We start from the raw sequence: 27,834 nt of genomic DNA on the forward strand, positions 1-27,834 counted from the left end.
TCACGCCATTGAGCGCCACGGGCATAAAATGCCGCAAAATACGCTTTCTCTGCCTCCCATTGATGTCAATGGGAGGTCAGAGGCGTAATCGTGCAAAGATAGGGCATGTCCCTTCTTTCTCCCGCGAGCAGGAGAAAACCGCCCCCATCTCAATTTTCACGCACCTCGCACGGACCTATGTTAGTCTATGGGGCCGTGCAGACAGTCCGTGAGTTTCACGCAACGTGTGTCCGCTGCGTAAAACTCACGACATGTCCTATATTTCTGCGCTGTTCGCGCATCAATCACGTGCAGCAAACGGAAGCACTTCCGTGGGACGCGCGTGATTTGCGCAACAGCAGTAAAAAGTATGAATGAAAACCGAAAAGCACGCAGCCGCGCATCATATGGGGATGACACACCGAGCTGTTAAGTACCTTTTGCGCGCGCAAAACACACACGCTCGTGTAAATCCGGCCTAAGGCTGAGTTCACACAGAGTTTTTTTTTCAGGCAGAAAAATCTGACTCAAAATTCCAGGGCATGTCGCTTTTTCCCGTGAGTGTTTTTTACCTCTCGCAGAAAAAAAACGCATCCGCCTCCCATTGAAATCAATGGGAGGCATATTTGGCCTTTTTTTTGTCACATTTTTCGACGCGGTTTCCGCGTCAAACGTGTCAAAAAACTCTGTGTGAACTGGGCCAAAGAGTTGGGGAGCATGTACACACCATGACATTTTCCTCTGGAGAAATGACTAGTCTAGGTGCTTGATCACAATTGTTCCCTACATGCTGCAACGTCTGGTACATGTTATTAAATCTGATATTGGCTCAACGTGAATAACAAGTCCGGAACCACCAAAATACCTCTGACTACTAAAAGGGAACACTATCTCTTGCAAAACAAACCATGCAAGAAAAAGAAAATGCTTACCCTACAATCTCCTGCTCACAACTGGGTCCAGCCACTTTTTTTCCAGGAGAAATCCCTGTGGTTAAAGGGGTTATCCGGGGACCAAAATTGCATTGCAATAATATATTTATAACTAAGTAACTTACTGATGTACTTTAATTTAAAATTCTGTACTAAATCGTGCCGTTCAAACATTGTGAATTGTTCCCGGAAGTCCTGGAGCTTTTCTAATAATGATGACGCTCCGACATGACGCCATGTGACTGAGGGCTTGCTCCATGTGCTGTTCGTGAACATGACTGCAAGAGGCTGTCACGTTGCCTATTGCTTGAGTGTCGAGCAGAGCGTCAGCTAGCGCTTTGCTCGGGACTCCAGCCCTGCTCCCGACATCCATATTTGGTCAATTCAGGGGTTCAGGAGTCCCCAGGCTGATGCTTTGCTTGGGAACGCCAGCCCTGCTCCCGACGTCACTGTCCATATATGGTCAGAATCAACTGTAGCCTCTGGTGCCGATGTGGCCGTCACGATGCAGGACCTGTGAGTGACATCACAGCGGGATCTGGCAGAAGCTGGGCGTTCTGAAGAGAAGAGGATGTTACTTCTCTTCAGAGCGCCCAGCTAGTAAAAGTATTAAAAACGCCCCGATGTACGCACATAATACACGCCCACTTGGACTTTTACTTTTAAACACACCCACTTGGATTTTTGCAAGCCTCATTTGCATAACTACAAAAATGGTCATAACTTGGCCAAAAATGCTCGTTTTTTAAAAATAAAAACGTTACTGTAATCTACATTGCAGCGCCTATCTGCTGCAATAGCAGATAGGGGTTGCAAAATCTGGTGACAGAGCCTCTTTAACCGAGGCAAGTGAGGCCTGCAGTTCTTTAGATGTTCGTCTGGGTTTTTTTTGTGAGCTCCTGGATGAGTCGTCGGTGCGCTCTTGGTCACATTTTGAATATCACTGTGGTTCGCTGGGGTCCCAGAGCTTTAGCGATGACTTTGAAACCCTTTCCTGACTGGTAGATTTCAAGGAGTTTATTTCGCATCTGTATTTGAATCTCTTTAGAACTTGGCGTGTCATAGTGACATGTCAGAAATTTTGATCGGTGGGAGTCCGAGCACTGAGACCCCCACCGAGCGCTAAAACTAAGCGACAAAAGACATCGGGTGAGCGCTGAGCCACTTAGTTTCTGATTGGCTTTTTCTGGAAAGCAGATGTAGCGGTGTAGGGGCCCATAGACTTTCTATTGAGTCCGTACACTGTTACATCAGATCAGAAATCAAGTGGCTCAGCGCTCACCCGAGCACTTCTGCCGTTTCTTTTTAGCAATCGGTGGGGGTCTCCGTGCTCGGTCCACCACCGATCTAAACTTCTGAGATATCACTATGACATGTCAAAAGTTTGTTGAAAATGTAGTTACCCTTTTAGGCCCCATGCACACGACCGTAAAAACACCCGTAATTACGGGCCCATAGACTTCTATTGGCCACGGGTACCTCCCCGTATGCTTACGGGAAGGTGCCCGTGCCGTTGAAAAATATAGAACATGCCCTATTTCAGGCCATAATTACGGCACGAGCAGGCCCATAGAAGTCTATGGGGCTCCCGTAATTACGGGTGACTATGTGTGTGCACCCGTAATTACGGGAGCATTGCTAGGCGATGTCAGTGTATAGTCACTGTCCAGGGTGCTGAAAGAGTTAAACGATTGGCAGTAACTCTTTCAGCACCAGGGACAGTGACTGCCGATCACAATATAGATAAAGCTGTAAAAATTTTTAAAAAAAGACGTTCATACTTACCCAGAACTCCCTGCTTCTTCCTCCAGTCCGGCCTCCTGGGATGACGTTACAGTCCATGTGACCGCTGCAGCCAATCACTGGCTGCAGTGGTCACATGGGCTGCCGCGTCATCCAGGGAGGTCGGACTGGATGTCAAGAGAGGGACGCGTCACCAAGACAACGGCCGGGTAAGTATGAATTTCTTTTACTTTTATTACGGAAAGGGCTGTCCCTTCTCTTTATCCTGCACTGATAGAGAGAAGGGCTGCCGATTACTGCAGTGTAATTTTGCAGAGAAAACGTGCCCGTAAATACGGGTGAAATACGGGTCGAATGCGTGTGACCAAGGACCCGTATTTATGGGTGGACAAAAATACGGTCGTGTGCATGGGGCCTAAGTGATGGTTAGACTCAACAGGTAATCCTGCTGGGTGTGACTAGTGAAGTCTAATCCAATTGTCAATTAATTTGGTTTACTGGTTAGGGCCTGTTCACATCACATTTTGGCCCTACGTTTAGTGTGCACATTGGGAAAGCTCCCTACGTATATGGGGCAGTGACGTCAGCGACTCCCTTTTAGGAGCGGAATCCAAGGCCAGAGCGGTGCAGATGCTTTGACCGGGGATTCTTACATTATAAAGTCTGTTTATGGACAGGGACGTCAAAGGCTTTCCTAAGACAGGACCCTTTAGTTAAATGCCCTGACATCGCTCTCCATATATGGACGGTGTCATCAGGGGCTTCCTCGGGCTTAGCGCTTAGGATCAGTTCACACATTGCGTAAATACTGTGGATTTTCTGCAGCATAATACAGTAGCAGCAAAGTGGATGAGTGCGAACAAATCTCATCCACATGCTGCGTAATTGCTGAGCGGAAAAAACGCTCAGGTATTGACAGGCGGTGCAGTTTTTTAATCCGCAGCATGTCAATTGTATTTGCGTGAACACTGCTTATTTGTTCACAAGATTTCCCCATTGAATTCAATGGGGAGGTAAAACCCGCAACAAATAGCAGATGTTGTGGTTTTTTTGCAGAGGAATCACAGCGATTCCGTGGCTAAAATCACAACTCAGGGAAAAAAAAATCTTATACTTACCCAGAAGTCTGTGTTTCTTCCTCCAGGCCAGCCTCCTGGGATGAAACGTCATCCCAGGAGGCCAGCCCGCGGAAAGGCAGAAGGGCGCTTTGCCATGGATCCGTAAGTAGTATCCGGAAGCTTTTTTTTTTTTTTTTTTTTTTCTGCTGCAGTTTTCCGCTACGGACATTCCGGTGGAAAAACTGTACCACAAGGTGTGGTTTTTGGGCCATAATTCCCTGCGGTGTACAGGGTGGAAACGCTGCGTGCTTTTACGCACATATCCACCCTGTGTGCACATAGCCTTAAAGTAGCGATGTGCCGGAGGAGTTCGGGCGAGGTATGCCGAAACAACAGTGGGATATGTCTGTGCCTTCCATCGGAGGTATACGTTGGGTCTTCTTCCAACATTCCTCAGATGGAAGGAAAAACAAAATATGAACAGGCCAATAGTTTAGTAGCTAAGGGGCAATTACTTTTTCACGTGGTGCCAAGTAGCCATTTTTTTTCCCCTTGAATAAATGGAATCATCAGTTAAATAGAGCATTTTGTGTTTACTTGGGTTATCTTTGTCTAATATTAAAAATAGTTAGATCTGAAAAATTTTAATTTGACAAATATGCAAAAATAAAAGGAATTGCAAATTTCAAGCAAAGTTTGCTCTTTTTTTTTTCCCATTTTAAGAATGTTGGCCTTCTCCGAGGGATGCTTTGCGAGCCCCTGTATAGCAGCACACAGAGAAGCCATACAGCCTCAGTTTATTGCTGTACAGACACCTTGAACAGAGCGGTTTGTATTTCCTATGGATCTGCTAACACAACATTTTTCTCGGTAGCTCTGTATATTATCATTTGCATCCTTTTGTTGGCAGTTCGTTTTACAGACACTACTGGGATATAGAAGTTACAGCCAAGTGTCACAGGTGGGGCACATCTGTCCAGTACAGAGTTTGGAAAACAGTGGTGGTATTATGTGTCAGACGTGGTGTCCGCCCGTGTCATGAGCTACTGTTTTGTTTTTTTACACTGAAACCTCCCTATGGACTTCTTCACAATTCCCTCTTTTTAAACTAAAGTATACAAGGTTTTAGGGCTAAATCTAAAAGCCATAACTTTTTTTATTTTTCCATCAAGAAAGCCGTGTGAGGGCTTCAGGGCTTGTTTTTGGTACGTGCAACTTTTTGATCTCTTTTTATTCCATTTTTTGGGAGGTGAAGTGACCCAAAATTTGTTATTCTGGTATGGCTTATTATTATTTTCTTTTATGGTGTTCACTGCGTGGGATAAATAACTAAATTATTTTGTAGTTCAGGCCGTTACGTTCATAGCAAATACCAATTATGTATCATTTATTAATTGTTATTAATAATAAAGGACTGATAAGGGAAAAAGGTGGATCTTTACTTTTTATTACTTTTAAAACTATTTTTTTGTATTTTTACACAACTTTTTTTTACTTTCTCCCACTATGGGTGCTTGAGGGCAGGAGGCCCTGACCGCAATTCTAATACACCACACTATGTGCGTAGTGCAGTGTATTAGAGCTGTCAGCTACTCGCTGACAGCAAGCATAGTGGCTCCTGACTTTGTCAGGACACACTAGGCTTGCATAGATGGCATAGCCAGAGGCCATTATTAGGCTTTGGTTGCCATAGCCACCATCGCCGCCCGCTATCGTGTAGCGGGCTGTCGATGGTGGTTTAACCCCGAAGAAGCTGCTATTGAACACGGCTTCTAAGGGGTTTATCAACGGGGACCGATCGCGCTGTACGAGACAGTTGCCACAGCTCCTGTATGTGTCGGGAGGACAGCCGAAATGGCCAATCCTCCCGTGACGTACGATTAGGTCATGGAGCGCGAACGATGCAGTTACCATGACCTAATAGTACGTCCAGGAGTGGGAACGGGTTAAACCTTGACTAGACTTCTAAAAGAATAGTAAAGAAAGGGCCATGCAAGGCATTATATTTAAGGCGCAGTATTATACATATCGACATGCAAACATCAATCATTTAAAATGAAATACACACAATTAAAGGAATACATACACAATTTTACGTAAGGGGAGTAAACATGAGAGCTACACCCCGAAGGCTGTACTTACACGACCGTGACGTCAGGGTCACCTCTAGGAGCAGAATCTCCAGCCGTCGCATTGCCAACGGACCAGCCGGGGATTCCGCTCCTATATGGACAGTGACGTCAAGGGCTCTCCCAAGACAGGAGTCCCTGGTCAGAGAGCTTGCGATGCTCTGGCCGGGGACTCTATAGTTAAAAGCCCTGACATCACTGTCCATGTATGGCCAATGACGTCAAGTGCTTCCCTGAGCTCAGCGCCTGAAGTAGCGCTGTGCCAGGGGAGTCCTCTTGTGAGGGCCAGCATGAGTTTTCAACAGCCGTCATAAGGATTCATTCCTAAAAAACAGCCGTTAAAACTGATCCAATGACATCTATGGGGGCCGTTGGGCTGCAAAAACGGCCAAAAAATAGAACATATTCTGTTTTTTGATGACCAGTATACACAGTCTGTTAGAAAAAAACTGCCGAGTCAATACACACACAAATCTTTATTGTTCTGAAAACTGCTGTGTGACGGCCGTTATGAAAACAGCCATCACACGGTCATTTTGTGAATGTAGCCTTATACTTTCTCACTCGGGATGTTCCTAAAATAACAATTCTTTCGCTTTAGGCATGTTTACAAGATACAACTACAAAAAGTCAATGTGACAAAAAGTTCTCATCACAACAAAATCAACAACTGTGAAAATCTCCTTTAAACATATTAGGAAATTGTTTTCTAAGCTTTCATCTAATATGCCAAGCAAAATTAGGTCCGATATATGGTATCCAATGTAATAAGTGGCTCTCCAGCTGTTACAAAAGTACAACACTGCATTAATGGTAGCTTTGCAACAGCTGAAGAGCCATATATTGAAGACCACTGCAATAGAGCATTCTACGTAATAAAAGACTGCCAACCACTGTAAAATACGTTATTGTGCATGCCCCCAATGAAACACAATACATTCATATTTGGAATCCCAATTATACATATCCGAAGACATGACTGAACCTGGCAATATCTATTGCTGCTCAAAGCCTTGCTTTCCAGCAGCAAGAGGAACGTAGTGGAAATCAATGGACCATCTGGTACCCAGGTGTAAACTTCTTTTAACTGTAGGCATCATGGTGGTTGCAATAACTGAAAGGGAAGCTTGTTTAAAATGTGTGCTCACATCAATAAATTGACAATTGGCTATTACCATACCCATGGTCAATAGGTGTGTCCCTACAGTGTGTCGCACACTGTCCGCAATGATTGGACAGTGACATAATGTCTAAGGAAAACTTAATTTGACAAGGAAATGGTAACACCACATTGTAAATTTTTCCAGGAGGAATAGCAGAGGAATGTCAAAATGCAAAGTTTTAAGAAAAGATTGGCAATTGTCATTTTATTGGGAATGCAAATGTTTACGAAGTCTGCCCGTACGAGGTAAAGCACATTAAAACTAAGAGCTCCATATGAACTTGACGTGCGGGCAGAAAGGTCCATTGCGAAACCACGGCAGTTCACATGAAACCATAGCCGCACAGTACAAACCCTTTGTGTGCGGTCAGCCTAAAATAGACCTGTCGTAAGAGCTGACCGGTCCTCTTTAAAAGGATTGTTTCATGAAGCATCCACTGTTGGGGTACATGGGCATCATGGAGGGGGGGGGGGTTATATGAGCCAAAGCAAGATCCCAACAAAGTGGAGCACTCGTTCTTGAGAACCTGAGCGATCTACTACAGGGGCAATGTATGGCTAGATACAGTTTCCCCTTATGACTCCCTGGTTGACATTTATTTTTTATTTATTATCTTTTATTATATTTTCAACTAACAAAATAGAATATCAAATACATCAATACTAATAACGTTTCATATACATATACTTCAAAGCTAGTTTATACAAGTCTGCAATTGTAATAGTGATATCCATATAAAAAAAATAATAGTGTAAGAAACAGGAGTCTCCTTGCGATACTTTTATAAAGAGGTGACATGGACAGAGGAGATAGATGCCTAAATATACACATAAATGGATCTAATAGTAACTTCGTTCCAATTTAAGAGTCAACACATAAAGTACCTTCTTCCATACAGAAAAAATGGGGAATATCCTCCAGCTCACCTTGTCACAGGTATGGTATGGTAATCAGCGCACGGATCCTCGTGTCGGCACACGCAAGGGAAACAGCAGAAAAAAGGGGAGTTGGATCCATAATATGCTGGGTCCTTAGTCATGGCTCATAAGCCATGACTAAGGACCCAGCAGGGGTCTGAAACGCCTAGGCTACCGCCTATCTCCTTCAACACTCTCTGTACTTTGGACATTACCTGCCCGTCACCACTATTTTTCGTTGTCCATTGTTTTTAACAAAGCAACATTAAAACTTGGAAGAAGATTCCCGTTTTTAACAGATTTTCCACTTCAGCGCTGGTTCCAACTCCCCTTTTTTCTGCTGTTTACCTTCTTCCATGCCTGCCAGTGGAAGTTTACATCTCGAACAATTAGAAGAACCGTAGTACCCAAATCTGTACAATAGGGAGGTAGTATGGTGCAGTATGTGAGTTAACATAAATTGTGACATTTCATGATCTCAATTTGGTGAAGAATTAATTGATTTCAACATATAATGCCATTTGACATTCGAAAAAAAATATCCCAAATCTTGTTCCCAGTGCCTCCAAGATTTAAATATTGCTTTAGGGGATACAAAATCAGTAACACGTTAATATAAAACCCGAGTGCCCCCTTTGCCATCTTTTCAAAGACATTATAGAATCTATAATGACTGACTACTCCACAATCATTTCATTTGTGGCTTAGAATATTGTGCAGAACAAAGCTATAGATATCTATAAAAGTATCTTCCTGCCAAAGAGAACAAAGTTGATCATATTTCGAAAGCGACAATTGTACCGTTAAGAAAAGTGTTGAGAAACTTAAAAAAACACCCTTCCAAAAAGAACAATTATTTTTTTCTAAATGTGGGATATCATGTTTATTCCACAGTGGGATATATTTAAAAACATGATTAATTTACAAACTTTGTTTCAACTCTCCCCAAACCTTAAAAAAAACCACAGTGGATATTTTTCTCATTGTCTGACTTAGTTGACCTGAATCAAATACATGAAAAATATTTTTCATATTATAAAAAAATTAGAAACCTCCTACTCAATGGAAGTTGGATCCATAATATGCTGAGGTTGGGAGGCAACAAAATACAATTTAAAGAGGTTGTCCACTACCGGACAACTGATGATCTGTATATCATCGGTGCGGGTCCCACACCCGGACCCCGAACCAATCAGCCTTTCCGGTGGCCTGCGGACACCGGATGTTATTGCCCATTATGTGATGTATTGAGCCGGAAGTAGTTGGCTCCGTACATAGCATAGCGGCCGTGCTGCAGAACTGCAGCTCTGCTCCTATTCTCTTGAATAGGAACAAAGCTGCAGTATTGCAGCTCGGCCTCTATTCCATGGCCAGAGCCATCTGCTTCCGGCATGTATGTCTGGTACCCGGAGGCAGCCGGAGCGGCTTAACGGTGCGTGGTCCGGGTGTCGGACCCCCACAGATCATGTACTGATGACCTATCCGGTGAGTTTTGCGCGTGCAAAAAATGCTGCGTTTTGCGAACGTTGCAGTTCCGTGTGTCATCAGTGAATGGTGCGTGGCTGCAAGATTTTCACGCATATGCCATCTTATGACACGCGGTTTCGAAGTGAAGGAAGGAAGTGCTTTTATTTTTTCCTTCATTTCTTTATCTACTGTTGCTCGAATCACGCGCGACACACGGAAGTGCTTCCGTGTGCTTCACGTGATTTTCACGCACCCATTGACTTCAATGGGTGCGTGATGCGCAAAAAACGCCCAAGTATAGGACATGTCGTGAGTTTTACGCGCTGCGTGAAAATCACGGAATGTCTGAATAGCCCCATAGACTAACATAGGTCCGTGCGACGTGCGTGATTTTCACGCGCGTATCACGGACATTAAACACGTTTGTGTGAATAAGGCCTAATCCCGTTCGGTAAATGGCGTAAAAAAAAATAATAAAAAGACAATACCAGAATCGCTATTTTTTTTAGTCGCTTCTCTCAAAAAATGTAATAAATAGGGATCAAAAATTTGCATGTACCAATGAAAACTAGAACAGTTTGTTCCACAAAAAACAAGCACTCACTCAGCTTTCTTGATGGAAAAATAAAAAATTTTCTCCCTTCGAATATGGAAACACAAAAACGAAATGTTTTATACATATCGACATGCAAACATCAATCAACTACAGTGTCCTGATAATGAATACACATGAAATCCAGCCTGGACGTCATGTGTACTCAGAATCCTGACACTTCTGAATCTTTTTTGTGAGATTCCGGCAAGTGAAACAAAATCTCGCGAGATCACGGAGGTAAACGAGATTTGGTTTCACTTGCCGGAATCTCACGAAAAAGAGTCAGAAGTGTCAGGATTCTGTGTACACATGACGTCCAGGCTGGATTTCATGTGTATTCATTATCAGGACACTGTAGTAATGTTAGGGTTTGTGTATGAGGCTGCACATAGTGATATAACTATATCGCTATGTGCAGTGTAAATGAATGGAGAGGAGTGCATGATGCCGATTGGTCAGCATCATACACTCCTCTGTACAACGCCCACTTGGTCGAAAGTAAAAATACGCCCACTTGGGCATTAAGAAAGCTCATTAGCATAAACCAAAATTCGCTCCTAACGTTGTGAAAATAGATCGATTTTTTTTAAAAATAAAAAGCATTACTGTCACCTACATTACAGCGCCGATCTCCTTATGTAGGGGATAGGGCACTTGTAATGTGGTGACAGAGTCTCTTTAACATTTTATGAGGTATTTGTCTTCTGTGGCACAAACTGGGCACAACATATTGTGCACTAAAATGGCATATCCGTGGAAAATTGCAATTTTCCCTTTGCCCCAAACGCTGCGCATAATTTCTAATGAAAAAACACCTGTTGGGTCAAAATGCTCACTACACCTCTTACAAAGCCTTAAAAGTTGTAGTTTCCAAAATAGGGGCCACTACTTGGGGTTTTGTTTTGCTATTTGACATCAGAGCCCTGCAATTTTGGGCCAATTTTTTGAAAGTCACCAAAATAGCCCTCAAATGCGCATGTTGCTCCTCACTTCTGAGTCCTGTCATATGTCCAGGCAGATGTTAAATGCCTCGAGGGGTGTAGTTTCCAAAATGGGGTCACTTTTTGGGTGCTTCCACTGTACTCTGGTACCTCAGGTAGTTTTGCAAATTTGACATGGCGCCCAAAAACCAATCCAGCAAAATCTGCATGCCAAATAGCGCTCCTGCCTTTCTAAGCCCTGCCGCGTTTCCAAACTGCAGTTTATGACCATATGTGGAGTATTACTGTTTTCGGGAGCAATTGCTTTACAAATGTTGGGGTGCTTTTTCTTCTCTATACCATGTGAAAATGAAAAAATTCCCAATTTTATTGTAAAAAATGTTGATCTTCATTTTCACTAGTTCTAATAAAATCTGCAAAAGACCTGGGGTCTAAATGCTCAATATACCCCTTTATAGATTCCTTAAGGGGTGTAGTTTCCCAAATGGGGTCACTTTTGTGGTTCTTCTACTGTTTTGCTCCCTCAGGGCTTTGCACATGCGACATGACACCCGAAAACCATTCCGGCAAAAACTTGAGCTCCAAAAGCCAAATAGCGCTCCTTCCCTTCTAAGGGCTTGTCCACACACAACGGAATTGCTGCAGAAAATTTCTGCAGCAATTCCGTTGAAAGTCAAAGGCTTTCCGCTGCAGCAAAAATGTACCCTTTCCTGGTTTTTTTTTTTTTATGGCAGAAAATGGTGCATAAATTGCTGCGTTTTTCCAAATGTTAGGAGATGGGAACATCACCTCTGAAAAACGCAGCAATTGTGGACACTTTCCGCAGCAGGAATTGATATCCTGCAGTCCAAAAAATACGCACCGCAGGTCATTTTGGGATCGGAAATTTTACACAGCATGTGGATGAGATGTGAAGTCTCATCCACTATGCTGCTACTGTATTCTGTTGCGTATTCTGCTCCGTTCGAAATGCCGTCTGGAAAAAACGCTGCAATTCCGCTGCGCGTGGACGAGCCCTAAGCCCTGTCGTGTGTTCAAACAGCAGTCTATTACCACATATAGGGTATTGCCGTGCTCAAAAGAATTTGTTGGGATGTTGTTTCTCCTTATCTATTGTGAAAATGGAAAAATCTGAGCTAAAACTACATTTTATTAGAAAAAACTTAGATTTTAATTTTCAAAGTTTAATTCCACTAAATTCAGCAATTCTGAAAAATACCTGTGTGATCAAAATGCTCACTATACCCCTGGATAAATTGCTTGACCGCTGTAGTTTCCCAAATGGTGTCACTTTTGGGGGGTTTCCACTGTTTTGGTCCCTCAGGGGCTTTGCAAATGCGACATGGCACCCGAAAACCATTCCAGTAAAACTTGAGCTCCAAAAGCCAAATGGTGCTCATTCCCTTCTGAACTCTGCCGTGGGTCTAAAAAGCAGTTTATTACCACATATGGGGTATTGCCGTAACCTGGAGAAAATGCTTTTCAAATGTTGGGGTGCTTTTCCTCTTTTCTGCCATGTAAAAAGTTTCTAAGTTTTATTGGAAAAAATTAAGATTTTCATTTCCATTAAATTCAGCCAAAAACCTGTGGGGTCAAAATGCTCACTATACCCCTCTATAAATTCCTTGAGGGGTGTAGTTTGCCAAATGGTGTCTTTTTTGGTAGTGTTTCCACTGTTTTGGCCCTACAAGACTTTTTCAAACCTGACATGGTGCCTAAAATATATTCTAATAAAAAGAAGGCCCCAAAATCCACTAGATGCTCCTTTGCTTCTGAGACCTGTTCTTCGGTGCATTACCGCACTAGGGCCACGTGGGATGTTTCTAAAAACTGTAGAATCTGGGCAATAAATATTGAGTTGTGTTTTTCTTGTAAAATCTTCTGTGGTACAGAAAAAAAAAAAAAAAAAAAAAAATTGTTACATTTTATAAATGTCACCTTCACTTGCTGTGAAAAACCAAAAGGATTAAGAAACTTTTTAAATGCTATTTTGGACATTTTGAGGGGTGCACTTTTCAAAATTGGGTGACTTATGGGGGTTTCTAATATATAAGGCCCTCAAAGCCACTTCAGAACTGAACTGGTCCCTGTAAAAGAATAGGTTTTGGAAATTTTCTTGAAAATATGAGAAATGGCTAAGGCTTGTAACGTCCTGGAAAAATAAAAAGATGTTCAAAAACAATGCCATTCTAAATTATTCATATGGGAAATGTTAATTAGTAACTATTTTATATTTTGTGTGGTATCACCATCTGTTTTAACAGAAGATATATTTAAATTTAGAAAAATGCAAATTTTTGCTAATTTTCTACAAATTTAGATATTTTTTACAAATAAATACTGAATTTATCAACCACATTTCTCCACTAACATAAAGTACAATATGTCACCAGAAAACAATCTCCAGAATCGCTTGGATTTAAAAGCATTTTAAAGTTATTACCACATAAAGTGAGAGCAGTCGGATTTGAAAAAATCGGCTGTGTCCACAAGGCCAAAACAGGCTGTATGCAGACTATTGCTGGAAGTGGTAGTTATTTATCTATCCAGATACTGCAACTCTCTTAACCTCCTTAATTTATCTAAACTCGACCAATATTTCCAAACAAAAATGAAAGTAGAAAAAAAGTCAAGCCAAAGGGCCAGTTCCCGTTAGTCCTGATCCTAGCATATTTGTTTCAATAAAATCCCTCTTTACCTTCAGGGAAGCCAACCAGTCTTTTATTAGATCCGTGGAACCGGTCTTCCCTGGGTGGTAGATTCCTACCCGCTAATTTGTACCCATTGATGTCTATCAGAGTTTATTTGCTCCGTTTGCATGGAGCAATGATCGTGGCTATATGGTGACAAACTATCGTTAATACGATCATTCATCCCATGCAGTTTTCATATTGTCGGCAGCACATCTCCTGTTTACATGGGGAGATGTGCTGCCGACAAACGATAATTTTTACGATGGTATAAACTAATCCGATCAGCCGACAAACAAGCGTTTGCTCGTTCGTCGGCTGATCGCTGCCATGTTTACACGAGCCAATAATCAGGAACAAGTATTTGGACGAGCGTTCAATCCCCCAATCATCGGCACGTGTAACAGAGATTTTAGGTGTAAGAGTAAGGCCACACAGAGCAGCCCAGACACGGCCAACAACCTTGCCGGCACCATTTTTGGCGCAGCTTTTCAAATACCCTGTTAATGTCCGTGCGTTATTGCGGGCAAAACGGCCCTTTACCTTCAAAGCTGTGCGGCCATAAAGGGTGTATTAATTAATGGCCGCACAATTTTGCATATGAAAGGACGTTTTTCCCGCAATAACGCGCGGCCATTAAACAGGGTGTTTAACAGCTGCGCCGAACATGGTGCTGGTGCAGTTGTTGGATGCATCGTGAACGCAATGGCCATCAGGATCGCTCTTAGGGTAAGGCCATCAGGGCCGCTCCGTGTGGCCTTACCCTTAGGGTATGTTCACACGACCTCTTTTCAGACGTAATGGAGGCGTTTTACGCCTCGATTTATGCCTGAAAGGACAGCTCCAATACGTCGGCAAACATCTGCCCATTACTTGCAATGGGTCTTACAATGTTCTGTGCAGACGAGCTGTCATTTTACGCGTCGCTGTCAAAATACGGCATGGAAAATGACGGCTCGTCAAAAGAAGTGCAGGACACTTCTTGGGACGTTTTTGGAGCCGTTTTCTCATAGACGCTATTGAAAAGAGCTCCAAAAACGGCCGCGAAAACGCAGCGAAATACACGAGTTGCTCAAAAAACTTCTGAAATTCAGGAGCTGTTTTCCCTTCAAAACAGCTCCGTATTTTGAGAAGTTTTTGACTCTGCGTGTCAACATACCCTTATAGTCTTGTATTCTTGCAGCAGTAAGGTGGAAAGGGTGGGGTAGGAAGGTGGAGACTACAGATGGGGTCATATTTTTTTTAATTGTATGTGGTGAGGAACAGAAGGACTGACAGTGCATGAAATGGGTTAATTCTCTCCCCAGCTCTGCTCTTTGTGGTCATGGTCTGTGTGCTAGAAGAAATTCTTCACACAGCACTTTTTTTTTTTTACTTTACTGTAGAGTTGGATTACAGAAACAGAAGCCGCAACTGCATGATCAGGCTAAGGCCAAGGAGGAAGTCCAGCAATGAAGGTAAATGTGATGGACTTTATTAAAGGTTCCCGTTTGCGACTTCTTTTTGTTGTTGTAACTGAGGTGAGTGATGAATCCCGTCATGTGAATTTTTTTTGGTACATACGAATGTCATGTGAATTGTTTTTAATAAACTGCAATCTTTCTGTGGAAAATATTTGGTGAGAGTGCTGGCTGTCGTTTGACTTTGGGTGGTGGTTGAGTCAGAGCTTCCGTTTCTATCGTTTTTGTGTGAGTTTTCTGCCAGCTAAATGTGCAATAAAGTGCGATCCACTTGGTTATCGTGCAGTTATTCTTTACTGAGGGCCTGTTCACATCTGTGTTAGTTTCCGCTGAGGGGTTCCGTCTGAGCTTTCCTCAGTCTACCGCACTATTGATTCCATCCAAAACTACGGAAGCCTGTCACAACGGTGACAGACGGAAACCATTAGCTAGGTTTCCGTCACCATTGAGTTTCCGTTTGACTTTCCGCTGAGAGGAAACCTCTGATGGAACCCCTCAGCGGAAACTAACTGATGTGAACTGGCCCTAAGCATTTTGATAAAGGATTTCCAAGTTTTAGGTGCAACGGTGGCTACAGTTGGCCAGTAGGGAAATATTGATTATTTATATAGCACCAACATATTCCGCAGCACTTCATAATTCAGAGGAAACATGTACGGATATCAGACAAAACTATCATACAAAAACAGTGAGAACCCAGCTCACAAGAGCTTGCAATCTATGAGGTAATAGGGGGGACACAAGCTGTAAAAAGTTCTTGTTCAGTACAATGGTCCGGCCATCTTTTATACATATGGGGTAGTAACATAAAGCTGCATGAGCCGGTCACCAGCCAGTGTCTGCGTATGACAGACATGAAGTGCATTGGATACTGAAGGTATCTAGGGGAGAAAACTTTAGGGTGCATTTACATGAGCAGGTTAGTATGACCGCATAGTAAAAACTGTGTTAAAAACTGCACGAATTTTACCATGAATTGCTGTGGTTTTGTGAGACTGTTATTGGACGCACCGTTTTTACAGGTTAAACACATTTGTTTAACATATTGCATCTGTAAAAACAGCACGTCTAATAATTGCATCACAAAACTGTGGCAATGCACAGTAAAAACCGTGCAGTTTTCAACAGAGTGTTTGAGAACGTTTTTTTTAACGTGCAGTCAAAATGTTAGTGTACTGTCAATACACCCTATTACAGTACACAATGGTGCATGCAATCCATTTGAGTAACTAGGAAAGACCCATGGCAAATTTTGACTGCCCCCCCCCCCCCCCGCAACCAACACCCCACACAACCCCCACCCTCCCGACAATAAACATTTATCAGTTCTGTGTGCAATGGAAAAATACAGCTAGGCCGCCAAGTGTACTCCTATTAACCTTTAGTTACAGGGTTAAGAAAATTGTAACAAACAGTTAAGCACTGATATTATAACATTTGTTATCACTTAATTATGTTATTTCATAGACCTTATAGTTATTAAAAAACCTAACCCGAAACTTAAAGCATCGGGACACACCCCTGTAGATTGTGCCACCCACACATCCATTGTAGATAGTGCCAAATATCCCCCTTGCAGATAGTGCCAAATACACCCCCTTGTAGATAGCGCCACAGGCCCCCTCTTGCAGGGACGTAGCTAAAGGCCCATGGGCCCCAATGCAAAAGTCCTTCTTGGGCCCCCCTCCCAACTTTTTCTCATGGCCAACGGCCCACAGCTTTCTGCTGCGTCTCCTAAGTGACTCAACGATGCAGCACTAGCAGCCAGGGGCGTCGTTAAGGTCTTAAAACATCAGGGTCCATAGCCCCAATACATATCCCTCCCCCCCAAAAAAAGTGTGTCATATATATATATATATATATATATATATATATATATATAAGACCACATATCTATAGCACTGCGCCCCTATAGCTATGGATAGGAGTAGATGCAGGGGCTCTGCAGACCTTATCACATGATACTTAGATATAGGACTCAGCTCGCTGACATTGCGGCACCAGCGCTGGACCCAGGAAAGGTAAGTATAAGAATTGCTTTGCTCTTTTACGTGTTACTAATTTCTTTTTGTGTGTTTATGGTTTTTATACAGGTTCTGTTGTTGGATTCGGGGACTACTTCGATGACAACGTTTTTCTTCTCAATAAAATTGTTAACAAGGATTGTGTGGGGGTTTTTATTTCAATAAAATATTTTTTCTATGTCTTTTTGTATTTTTTTAAACTTTATTACAACCACCTTAGTAATGGGCGCTGGCTGATTTGACAGCATCCATTACTAAAGCGGGGCTTAATGTTATGCTGGTGAATAGGCTAAAACTAACCCCCATTATTACTCCGTTACCCACCGCCACCAGGGGTACCAGGAACTGCCGGGTGTGATCCAGAACCCGACCATCTGTTGCGCTGCATCCGCAGGCTGGTATTATTTGGCTTGAAAAAACACAAAAACAGTGGCCCTTCCCACCCTGGTAATGCTAGGCTGCTGCTGTGTTGTATCTGGCTGGTTATGAAAAATGGGGGGACCACACATTGGTTTTTTTTCATTTAAAAAAAAATAAAATTACGTGGGGTCCCCCTCATTTTTCATAACCAGCCAGACACAACACAGCAGCAGCAGCCTAGCATTACTAGGGTGGAAAGGACCATTGTTTTTAGGCTTTCCCAGCCTAATAATACCAGCCTGCAGCCGCCCCAGTGCCCGACCATCACTATAGATGGTTGGGTACTGGATCGTACCTAGCTCTTTCCGGCACTCTGGTCACGGTTTGTACCGGGGTAATAATGTGGGTTAGTGTTAGCCTTTTCACCGGCTAACACTAAGTCCCCCCCCACATAGTAATGATGCTGTCAATCAGGTAGCAGCCGTTACTAAGGTGATGGTAATAAAGTTTTAAAAAAATACGAAAACAGAGATTTTTTTTATTGAAATTAAAAAAAACACACAACCTTCGTTAACCATTTTATTTAGAATATAAAAAAACGTCATCGAAGTAGTCCTCGAATCCAACGTAGTCCAAAAATCGAACCTGTAACAAAACACCAACACAAAATATAGTGAATATATTTTATAACATGGTAGAGGGCAAAGCCAGGCAGGCTTCAGTATAGGTGTTAACAAACACTATTAAGCAAAACTTTCCCCTCCTCCCTTGAACTTTTTAACTTGCTCTACCTGTCCTCCGCCCGCCCTGTGACTGTCCTGCGTTGTTCCCTCCATCCTCTACTGGCTCGAGCATTGCTACCTCCTGCTCAATCAGCTCCTCCCCCTACGAACATTGGTCCCTGCCCAATCTCTGAACATCCACGTCCTCTCTCTGACCGTGTTCAAATGTGGCAGTGGCTAGCACCGGGCATCCGGGCCCCCGTGGATGCCCCGTGTTAGTGATGCTGCCAGGCATGAGGAGGCCCATGCCGCCAGGCCCAGCACATAATGTAATGTGCCTGGCTGGACAGCACGGGCCCCGTAGCAGCTGCTACAGTGGTAGTCGTGCCTCTGCGCTACATGCAAGAGGCCTTAGGCCTGATTTACACGAGCGTGTGCGTTTTGCGCCCGCAAAAAACGCTGCGTTTTGCGCGCGCAAAAGGCATTTGGCAGCTCCGTGTGTCATCCGTGTATGATGCGCGGCTGCGTGATTTTCGCGCAGCCGCCATCATAGAGATGAGGCTAGTCGACGCCCGTCACTGTCCAAGGTGCTGAAAGAGCGAACTGATCGGCAGTAACTCTTTCAGCACCCTCGACAGTGAATGCCGAACACAATATACACCAACCTGTGAATAAAAAAAGACTTTCATACTTACCAAGAACTTCCTGCTTCCCCCAGTCCGGGCTCCCGGCCGTTGCCTTGGTGATGCGTCCCACTCTTGTCATCCGGCCCCACCTCCCAGGATGACGCCGCAGTCCATGAGACCGCTGCAGCCTGTGATTGGCTGCAGCCTGTGCTTGGCCTGTGATTGGCTGCAGCTGTCACTTGGACTTAACTGTCATCCCGGGAGGTCGGACCGGAGTTATCGGTAAGTCAGAACTTTTTTTTTTTTTTTTACAGGTTCATGGATTTTCGGAGCGGAAGTCACTGTCCATGGTGCTGAACCAGTTTAACGCTTTCAGCACCGTGGACAGTGACTGTCTCCTGACGTCGCGTACCCGAACATTTTTTACCGGTTTCGGTCAAAACGAGTTTGGCCGAACCCGGTGAAGTTCGGTGCGCTCATCTCGAATTTGACACTCCGTTTGGATGTTTGTAAACAGAAAAGCACGTGGTGCTTTTCTGTTTACATTCAGGAGTTTGACAGCTCTTGCGCGAATCACGCAGTTCGCACGGAAGTGCTTCCGTGCGGCATGCGTGGTTTTCACGCACCCATTGACTTCAATGGGTGCGTGAGTGCGCGAAAAACGCACGATTATAGAACATGTCGTGAGTTTTTTTCTGCGCACACGCGCTGAGCGCAATTCACGCATCGTCTAAACTGCCCCATTGACTAATATAGGTGCGTACGACATGCGTGCAAAGCACGCGCGTCGCACGCGCGTATATTACGTTCGTGTAAATGAGGCCTTAAAGGGAGTCTGTCACCAGCAATTTGCCTATCAAAGCAGCAGCTCAGTAATATAGTGCAGCCGCACCTGAATATAATGCTGTTTTCATTTTCCGGATGAGTGGCTCATTTGCAGTGATAACTTTATTCTTGATATGCTAATTGTAGTTTTGGAGCAATGGGGGCGTCACCGTTGCTCCGAACTGCTCTGCCTTCTATACCCACTCCGTCCCTCCCTCCCCTTCTCCTTTGATTGACAGGACCAGGCAATGTAGAAGCCGTGATCATGCCTGGCCCCATATTTTCCTGAGCGTGCCTACGCCTAGGCTTCTGAATCGGCGCATGCGCAGTACAGCAGTAAAATGTCACCTGTTGAATCGGCTGTATTGCACATGTGCTGATTATGTAACACTACATTCGCATGCGCGGATTCAGGAGCCAAGGCGCGGGCACGCTCAGAATACGGGGTGAGATCATGGTTTCTACACTGCCTGGCCCTGTCAATTAAGGGAGGGAGGGATGGACTGGGTATAGAAGGGAGCGCAGTTTGGAGCAACGGTGACACCCTCGTTACTCCAAAAAGCTCATTTGCATATGAAGAATAAAGTTATTATCGCTGCAGAAAAGCAACTCCTCTGAAAAATGAGAACAGCGTTATATTCAGATGAGGCTACATTATATTACTGCGCTGCTGCTTTGATAGGCTAATTTCTGGTGACAGACTCCCTTTAATATATTTGCACTTTGTCGCAGTTGCACTTTAAAAAAAAAATATATATATATATATATATATATATATATATATATATATTATTTTTTTTGTATAGTTTAGCTTGGCATACTTCAGACTTATCATTACTGCTTAGTAATCGTCAGACTTGCATCAGTTTTTGTGAAAAGATTTATCTTAAGAGGAAGTAGAGCGGAGTTTGTCATTTAACTAAGGCTGGGTTCACACGACCGATTTTCAGACGTATACGAGGCGTTTTTTGCCTCGTTTTACGTCTGAAAATACGTCTCAAATACGTTGTCAAACATCTGCCCATTACTTTCTATGGGTATAACGCTGTATTGTTCCCACGACGCGTAATTTTACGCGTCGTACGGCAATTACGACGCGTAAAATTACGCCTCGTAAAAAGAAGTGCAGGACACTTCTTTGGACGTTTTTGGAGCTGTTTTCTCAGACTCCAATGAAAACCGCTCCAAAAACGGACGTAAAAAACGCCGCGAGAAACGGCGTGAAAAATGTGAGTTGCTCAAAAAAACGTCTGAAAATCAGGGACTGTTTTCCCTTGAAAACAGCTCTGTATTTTCAGACGTTTTTGGTCACTACGTGTGCACATACCCTTATTGTCTGGATTAACAAAGGACTGCAGGTAAAACTGCTGCAAGGAAAGCAGCTCAAGAGTCCAAAAATTAAACCCATGCTTTATAGTTTACATACATTTATAAAAACCTGAGTGGTTAAACAGTTGGAGCAGGATGTTTTTCCTGTGCCTCCAGTCACTAGTTTTCCGGTGCCCATCCTACTTGGCATGCTGTTACTGTACCAGCCAGCATGTCTCCTGGAATAATGACCACTCCAGACAGACCCATGTCATTCTCTGTTTTTTTTGCCTATGGGGAGGAGGATGACTCCATCACTAGGTTCCGGAGATTTTTCCTGACAGACTCCCGCCCCTTCCCCAGTTAAATGAGGCCAGTAATTGGAAACAGATGGGGCTGCTGACTTTTATGCGGGACTACCCTGGCCACGTATGTGTATCCATTTTCTCATACTAGCAAAGAGGATTACAAGTGAATGCTGAGTCGCCAGCTGTCTCACTGGTGGGAATCCCTTCTTAACCATTTAACGTTCATACAGCTTTCTACTCGTCACAGTTGCAGGCCACGGGCCTGCAGGGGCCCAGGCGCAAAAAGTGTTGAGGTTGGGAAATGTCATAATTTAGTCTTTAAAGTGGCATATCTCAATAATTTGCATCATTTTTCTGATGTTTAGAGCAGCTGATGGAAACATTAGTGTGGTTTTGTTACAATAAGAGCTTTTTTTTTTTTAGGTAAGCAAATAGCTCAAACTACTGTTCTTTTATATATGGCGTGTGGCATTTGTTTTGTGCGTATTCCCCAAAGCCAAGACAAATTTGCTGTTTCCAAATTGAAAGGGGTTGTATGAGATTAAACAAACATGGCGGCTTCCTTCCAGAAACAGGGCCACTCTTGCCCTTGGGCTGTGTGTGGTATTGCTAAGCTGCAATGCCACAAACCATCCATGGACAATAGTGGTACTGTTTCACACGTGTGGTCAAATCACAGTTATTTGCCGCGATTACCATGAAATCGTATCAAAATGTTGTAGTTTTGCCGTGGTTTTGCAAAAACTACAGTGGTTTGTGGTGATCGTGGTAATAAACCGCAAATTGACTGCAACGTGTGACTATACCCTCTAGCATTAATGCTTAACTCCAATAAGTTGAGTATATATTTGCGTGTCTGTTTTTGATACATAATATTTAAAGTTATCCATTCTTTCATGGCCTTTATATTTAACTAAATATTAGAGGAATTGTCTGCTTCAGACAATACATTTCGCTAGTGGGATTTTGCTAGTATTGATTTCAGAGAGTCCTTTTGATTTAAAGGCTATGTAAACCTTCGAAAGCAATTTTGTTTTTAAATAAAAAGGTCAATCAGTGTGTTCGTGCAACTTTATAATTAGTTTTTATTAAAACATGTATTTTTACTTTTTGAGATACAGCTGCTTTGTATCCTGTATACAGAGCAGCTGTATCGTGCGCTGAAACCTGAATCTGCCAGGTCTGCGGGACTGATGGGTTCAGTGTCTGACATGCAGGATCCACCTGTAATCTGTCACATATAAGGTATGAACCTAGATGTAATGGATAACAGGGGGTAGGTATCCTGTGTGTCAGAGACACGCAGGACCCGCTGACACTGAACTCGTCAGCCTTGCGGACCTTACCGATACAGGATTCCGCGTAAGATACAGCTGCTCTGTATACAGAATAAAGAGCAGCTGTATAGTAAAAATAATTTTTAATATAAACTAATCCTAAAGTTGTACAAATCTGACTGACCTTTTTATAAAAAAAATAAATAAATCGCTTTCTTAGGCTTACATAGCCTTTAATTGTAGTTGGGGAGCCAGCAAATGTTCCATTTACATCTAGCACATTGCAGAAAAAATAAGGCACCAGAGTATTTCTTTGAGTCGTTTTTCACAGTTGTTATTAAGGGCCACTTCACACTGAATTTTTTTGTCGAAAAACGTGCCAAAAATGGATTTCAATGGGAGGCGGGAGCGTTTTTTTTCCCGCAAGCGGTAAAACCGGCTCGTGGGGAAAAAGAAGGGACATGCCCGATCTTCGGGCGTTTACGCCTCTCACCTCCCATTGACATCAATAGGAGGCAGAGAAAGCGTATTTCGCTGCGTTTTATGCCCGCGGCTCTCAATGGCCGCGGGTGAAAAACGCCGCGATAATCTGCATGCAGCCAGAGCAAAATCTGCCTCAAAATTCCAAACGCTAAGGCTATGTTCACAGAATTTTTTTTGCAGGCGGAATTTCTGCCTCAAAATTCCGTTTGGAAGTTTGAGGCAGATTTTCTTTTCCCTGCACGCCGATCTACGCAGCGTTTTTCGCCCGTGGCCATTGAGCGCCTCGGGCATAAAACGCCGCAAAATACGCTTTCTCTGCCTCCGATTGAAGTCAATGGGAGGTCAGAGGCGTAAACACCCGAAGATAGGGCATGTCCCTTCTTTCTCCCGCGAGACTGTTTTACCGCTCGCAGGAGAAAACCGCCCCCACCTCCCATTGAAATCAATGGGAGGCATTTTCGGACCGTTTTTGATGAGTTTTGCGACGCGGTTTAATCACTACAAAACTGCTGTGTTTTTTTGTTTTTTTTTAAAGCTTCCGTTTAGCTGCTATTATTAAAATGACAGCAGAAATATTTTTTATTTCCACAATATCCATTGAAATCAGCCACGCCGGGTCCTCCAGAATATAAACCACTCTACTTTCTACAAGTGGGGTAGACGTTGCCTTTTAATACTGTGAAAAAAACCAGTATCCACGTGTTAACACTCTGTTGGCATATGTTTAGCTCATTGACCCCTATGGGTACATCACAGGATATGTTTGAATACTTTTTTTGCTTCCCAAAGTATCTTTCTGATGTAGCCCATAGACATGGTGTGAATAGAGCCTTAGCAAAAGACTACAAACTATAATTATTCTTTTTTTTGAACAGTTAATAGCAAATCGGAAATTGCAGAGACGCAAATGACAAAACATTTTTTATCTAATTTGGCAAAGCGGAGACAAAAAGTTGGCCATACATTTAATAGTTGGAGTATTTGTCTGCTATCTGACTTTACTTTATTTCCCATAAACATTCACATTGTTTCCAAAACCTGGGTTGGGCTGACTGGCATCACAGTTTTAATGCTATGGCTGATCGGTATATGTCTGCCCTCGTAGGGTCTATTCACATGGTGTTGATAATGCTTTTTCAGCAATTCTTGCAAAATTTCAGCAACACACACAATGATTTTGAAACTATCTTTTAAGAAGTTCCTCAGTGGTCTGTTCCTCCGGGAGGTCCGTGACTGACTGCTCCTGCAAAATATACTCCTGGCTTTATGGGGCTCATGTTATCTGGGAGATCTAATTTTCTTGGGAGATTGCTGGAGAGCGCAGGCGGGTAGAAACGACACTAATATTGTCTATGGACCATGTATGCCGTAGATGATACGGAGCTGAAATACGAGACACAGCTGGACAACATGGTTTGTGGCTGCCGGTGGGTTCAGTATTGATTTACATATACTTCACATGGCAGGCTTCATGGGCATGTGTCTGCAGACCACTGAGGAACTTCTTAAAAGATCGTTTCAATGGGTAACTGGTTTTTACTGAAGTTTCCCTTCATCACTAATGTTATAATCATGCAGTAAACAGTCATCTGTGTTATTGGTTCTCCTTGTTTGTGATCTTGACATCTGTGTATGATAACCGGAACCCTGCAGGAAACAGGTGCATGTAGCCAGCAGTATTTAACATGTCATTGCTGCTCTAGTTATGGGGGCCACTGTGGGCTGGGAAGTATTTGGGTGGTTTGATGTACTGGAATATTTGCTTATTTATTATCTCCCTGATTCTAATATATGGTACAATGTGTGATTTTGCAAAAAAGTGGTTTTCTGCAGTCGGGCATAAAACATGCTTTCACCATCTATGGCCATATTTAGGGCCAAGGAAACAATCATGTCCTATGGAATCTGGATCACAAGGAAATCCAATTTTGTTCTTGACTCTAAATATATGTCCAGGTGCCTTACTGTACAATGGGGTGGGTTCTAGACTTTAACTGTAGGAGGAGTGTTTTATTTTTGTCATTAAAAAAAATGAAGCAAAACATGTATTCCCGGATCTGGTTCATCAAGTGACCGAGGGAAGAGTTTACAATGCTCTGAATTTTTCTTTAGGCTATATACATAATTTTGTATTTATTGATGCAAACTAAAGTGGCCGATAGAATGTGACCAGGGAATGCAGCAGGTCAGGAACCTCTATGACGAGCCGTGATCTGCTTCCGTGGTCGTCCTGAACCTGTAACTCTCACATGAAAGGGAGTCACTGTGGATGACCATCCAGCACACTGCATTTAAAAGGGTTGTCTCATATAAACAATCAATGTAGGGGCGTAACTAGGAAACACTGGGCCCCATAGCAAACTTTTGACTGGGCCAAAACAACCCCTCCTTGTACATAATGCCCCCCTGTAGACAGTGCTATGCAGCCCCCCCTGTAGACAGTGCTATGCAGCCCCCCCTGTAGACAGTGCTATGCAGCCCCCCTGTAGACAGTGCTATGCAGCCCCCCCTGTAGACAGTGCTATGCAGCCCCCCCTGTAGACAGTGCTATGCAGCCCCCCCTGTAGACAGTGCTATGCAGCCCCCCCTGTAGACAGTGCTATGCAGCCCCCCCTGTAGACAGTGCTATGCAGCCCCCCCTGTAGACAGTGCTATGCAGCCCCCCCTGTAGACAGTGCTATGCAGCCCCCCTGTAGACAGTGCTATGCAGCCCCCCCTGTAGACAGTGCTATGCAGCCCCCCCCTGTAGACAGTGCTATGCAGCCCCCCCTGTAGACAGTGCTATGCAGCCCCCCCTGTAGACAGTGCTATGCAGCCCCCCCTGTAGACAGTGCTATGCAGCCCCCCCTGTAGACAGTGCTATGCAGCCCCCCCTGTAGACAGTGCTATGCAGCCCCCCCTGTAGACAGTGCTATGCAGCCCCCCCTGTAGACAGTGCTATGCAGCCCCCCCTGTAGACAGTGCTATGCAGCCCCCCCTGTAGACAGTGCTATGCAGCCCCCCCTGTAGACAGTGCTATGCAGCCCCCCCTGTAGACAGTGCTATGCAGCCCCCCCTGTAGACAGTGCTATGCAGCCCCCCCTGTAGACAGTGCTATGCAGCCCCCCCTGTAGACAGTGCTATGCAGCCCCCCCTGTAGACAGTGCTATGCAGCCCCCCCTGTAGACAGTGCTATGCAGCCCCCCCTGTAGACAGTGCTATGCAGCCCCCCCTGTAGACAGTGCTATGCAGCCCCCCCTGTAGACAGTGCTATGCAGCCCCCCCTGTAGACAGTGCTATGCAGCCCCCCCTGTAGACAGTGCTATGCAGCCCCCCCTGTAGACAGTGCTATGCAGCCCCCCCTGTAGACAGTGCTATGCAGCCCCCCCTGTAGACAGTGCTATGCAGCCCCCCCTGTAGACAGTGCTATGCAGCCCCCCCTGTAGACAGTGCTATGCAGCCCCCCCTGTAGACAGTGCTATGCAGCCCCCCCTGTAGACAGTGCTATGCAGCCCCCCCTGTAGACAGTGCTATGCAGCCCCCCCTGTAGACAGTGCTATGCAGCCCCCCCTGTAGACAGTGCTATGCAGCCCCCCCTGTAGACAGTGCTATGCAGCCCCCCCTGTAGACAGTGCTATGCAGCCCCCCCTGTAGACAGTGCTATGCAGCCCCCCCCTGTAGACAGTGCTATGCAGCCCCCCCCTGTAGACAGTGCTATAACTTGGCCAAAAATGCTCGTTTTAAAAAAATAAAAACGTTACTGTAATCTACATTGCAGCGCCTATCTGCTGCAATAGCAGATAGGGGTTGCAAAATCTGGTGACAGAGCCTCTTTAATGACGCTCCTCGATCGCCAGGGAGGAGTTTTCTCTGTGCTGGCTATGAGGATTATATTGATAGAAATGTCTATTAGATACTTGGCCACAATAAGCGGTATGTTAACAGCCTTTAGGCTTCATTCACATCTGGTGGTAGTAATGCACCATCACTTCTGCACCACACAACTGCAGCAAAGACATAATAATAATCTTTTTGTAACGGCCGCGGTCCCAGACCCCTTTCATCCTGCCGACGTCTTCCTCTCCGGAGATGCCAGCACATTCGGCAATCTTGTCTCTGCAGAGACCACTATGGTGCGAGCACGAGCTCACTCCTGGTCTTAAAGGGCAAGTGCGCACACATGTTAAGAATTAACTAATTAGTCCCAGATCTCTGGACTATAAAAATGGCCCCGCCCTTTCACTCCTTGCCTGAGCGTTGTTTGTATTCCTCTGTTAGTCTTGCAAATGGTACTTTAGTCGTTTCCTGTTTCCAGTGTTCCAGTGCTCTTCTACCTGTATCCCGTGTCCCGTGCTATATTTGTTCCTGTGCCCTCTATAGTGTTGGATTCATGTTGTGCCGTTTACCACGTCTGCTGTGTTACACCGCGCTTTGCATCATCTGCCGTCTGAAGTTCCATCTGTGCCTAGCCGCTGCGACTGTCTGGACTATTCAGTTACCCTTGTGCTGGACTTTGTATTGATTGGGTACTCTGCTCTTTGGCCAGCTGCCTTACCGATACGGTGGTGCGGCCTAGTGGGTCCACATACCCACAGATCATGACAGTACGCTCAGGCCATGGACCCCGCTGGTCAACCCAAGACCGTGATGACGTCACAAGCCATGCAGGCAGACATGCGAGACCTACAGTCATGGCAAGAGCAACTCCTCCTGACAGTGAATGCCATTGCACTGTAAGTTGGAGTCGTTCATACTGAACTGATTACCGTCCATGTCTTGCCTAAAGCCGTCAATCCGGCTCTACTGGGCCTGCCTTGGCTCCGGTTGCATTCTCCAGTCCTGGGTTGG

The 27,834-nt window shown here is 44.3% G+C and overlaps 1 protein-coding gene across 4 annotated transcripts in view; it reads left to right on the plus strand.

The window, feature by feature from the left end:
• CSGALNACT2 (chondroitin sulfate N-acetylgalactosaminyltransferase 2) overlaps window positions 1–27,834 on the plus strand; it is a 91,992-nt gene that overhangs the window by 40,981 nt on the left and 23,177 nt on the right. For 2 of the 4 annotated variants that reach the window (XM_075841728.1, XM_075841726.1), the window contains exon 2: window positions 15,000–15,071. The exons of the other annotated variants lie outside the window; for them this stretch is intronic. The gene's annotated coding sequence lies outside the window, so the exon portion shown is untranslated. The remainder of the gene's footprint in view (window positions 1–14,999; window positions 15,072–27,834) is intronic. 4 annotated transcript variants of the gene reach the window in all.

This window comes from Rhinoderma darwinii, chromosome 11 (assembly GCF_050947455.1).
Source record: "Rhinoderma darwinii isolate aRhiDar2 chromosome 11, aRhiDar2.hap1, whole genome shotgun sequence".
Lineage (NCBI taxonomy): Eukaryota > Metazoa > Chordata > Amphibia > Anura > Rhinodermatidae > Rhinoderma > Rhinoderma darwinii.